The sequence below is a fragment of the Pseudophryne corroboree genome, chromosome 7, assembly GCF_028390025.1.
Source record: "Pseudophryne corroboree isolate aPseCor3 chromosome 7, aPseCor3.hap2, whole genome shotgun sequence".
NCBI lineage: Eukaryota > Metazoa > Chordata > Amphibia > Anura > Myobatrachidae > Pseudophryne > Pseudophryne corroboree.
Window position 1 is genome coordinate 194,818,508 of NC_086450.1, and position 2,616 is coordinate 194,821,123.

Sequence of the window (2,616 nt, forward strand, 5' to 3'; positions counted from 1 at the left end):
ATGCACACTTTAACCAACCCATCATTTCAGTGACAGGGTCTGCCACACGACTGTGACTGATATGACGGGTTGGTTTGGACCCCCCCCAAAAAAGAAGCAATTAATCTCTCCTTGCACAAACTGGCTCTACAGAGGCAAGATGTCCACCTCATCTTCACCCTCCGATATATCACCGTGTACATCCCCCTCCTCACAGATTATCAATTCGTCCCCACTGGAATCCACCATCTCAGCTCCCTGTGTACTTTGTAGAGGCAATTGCTGCTGGTCAATGTCTCCGCGGAGGAATTGATTATAATTCATTTTAATGAACATCATCTTCTCCACATTTTCTGGATGTAACCTCGTACGCCGATTGCTGACAAGGTGAGCGGCGGCACTAAACACTCTTTCGGAGTACACACTTGTGGGAGGGCAACTTAGGTAGAATAAAGCCAGTTTGTGCAAGGGCCTCCAAATTGCCTCTTTTTCCTGCCAGTATAAGTACGGACTGTGTGACGTGCCTACTTGGATGCGGTCACTTATATAATCCTCCACCATTCTTTCAATGGTGAGAGAATCATATGCAGTGACAGTAGACGACATGTCCGTAATCGTTGTCAGGTCCTTCAGTCCGGACCAGATGTCAGCATCAGCAGTCGCTCCAGACTGCCCTGCATCACCGCCAGCGGGTGGGCTCGGAATTCTGAGCCTTTTCCTCGCACCCCCAGTTGCGGGAGAATGTGAAGGAGGAGATGTTGACAGGTCGCGTTCCGCTTGACTTGACAATTTTGTCACCAGCAGGTCTTTCAACCCCAGCAGACCTGTGTCTGCCGGAAAGAGAGATCCAAGGTAGGCTTTAAATCTAGGATCGAGCACGGTGGCCAAAATGTAGTGCTCTGATTTCAACAGATTGACCACCCGTGAATCCTTGTTAAGCGAATTAAGGGCTGCATCCACAAGTCCCACATGCCTAGCGGAATCGCTCCCTTTTAGCTCCTTCTTCAATGCCTCCAGCTTCTTCTGCAAAAGCCTGATGAGGGGAATGACCTGACTCAGGCTGGCAGTGTCTGAACTGACTTCACGTGTGGCAAGTTCAAAGGGCATCAGAACCTTGCACAACGTTGAAATCATTCTCCACTGCACTTGAGACAGGTGCATTCCATCTCCTATATCGTGCTCAATTGTATAGGCTTGAATGGCCTTTTGCTGCTCCTCCAACCTCTGAAGCATATAGAGGGTTGAATTCCACCTCGTTACCACTTCTTGCTTCAGATGATGGCAGGGCAGGTTCAGTAGTTTTTGGTGGTGCTCCAGTCTTCTGTACGTGGTGCCTGTACGCCGAAAGTGTCCCGCAATTTTTCTGGCCACCGACAGCATCTCTTGCACGCCCCTGTCGTTTTTTAAAAAATTCTGCACCACCAAATTCAAGGTATGTGCAAAACATGGGACGTGCTGGAATTTGCCCATATTTAATGCACACACAATATTGCTGGCGTTGTCCGATGCCACAAATCCACAGGAGAGTCCAATTGGGGTAAGCCATTCCGCGATGATCTTCCTCAGTTGCCGTAAGAGGTTTTCAGCTGTGTGCGTATTCTGGAAAGCGGTGATACAAAGCGTAGCCTGCCTAGGAAAGAGTTGGCGTTTGCGAGATGCTGCTACTGGTGCCGCCGCTGCTGTTCTTGCGGCGGGAGTCCATACATCTACCCAGTGGGCTGTCACAGTCATATAGTCCTGACCCTGCCCTGCTCCACTTGTCCACATGTCCGTGGTTAAGTGGACATTGGGTACAACTGCATTTTTTAGGAGACTGGTGAGTCTTTTTCTGACGTCCGTGTACATTCTCGGTATCGCCTGCCTAGAGAAGTGGAACCTAGATGGTATTTGGTAACGGGGGCACACTGCCTCAATAAATTGTCTAGTTCCCTGTGAACTAACGGCGGATACCGGACGCACGTCTAACACCAACATAGTTGTCAAGGACTCAGTTATCCGCTTTGCAGTAGGATGACTGCTGTGATATTTCATCTTCCTCGCAAAGGACTGTTGAACAGTCAATTGCTTACTGGAAGTAGTACAAGTGGGCTTACGACTTCCCCTCTGGGATGACCATCGACTCCCAGCGGCAACAACAGCAGCGCCAGCAGCAGTAGGCGTTACACGCAAGGATGCATCGGAGGAATCCCAGGCAGGAGAGGACTCGTCAGACTTGCCAGTGACATGGCCTGCAGGACTATTGGCATTCCTGGGGAAGGAGGAAATTGACACTGAGGGAGTTGGTGGGGTGGTTTGCGTGAGCTTGGTTACAAGAGGAAGGGATTTACTGGTCAGTGGACTGCTTCCGCTGTCACCCAAAGTTTTTGAACTTGTCACTGACTTATTATGAATGCGCTGCAGGTGACGTATAAGGGAGGATGTTCCGAGGTGGTTAACGTCCTTACCCCTACTTATTACAGCTTGACAAAGGGAACACACGGCTTGACACCTGTTGTCCGCATTTCTGGTGAAATACCTCCACACCGAAGAGCTGATTTTTTTGGTATTTTCACCTGGCATGTCAACGGCCATATTCCTCCCACGGACAACAGGTGTCTCCCCGGGTGCCTGACTTAAACAAACCACCTCACCATCAGA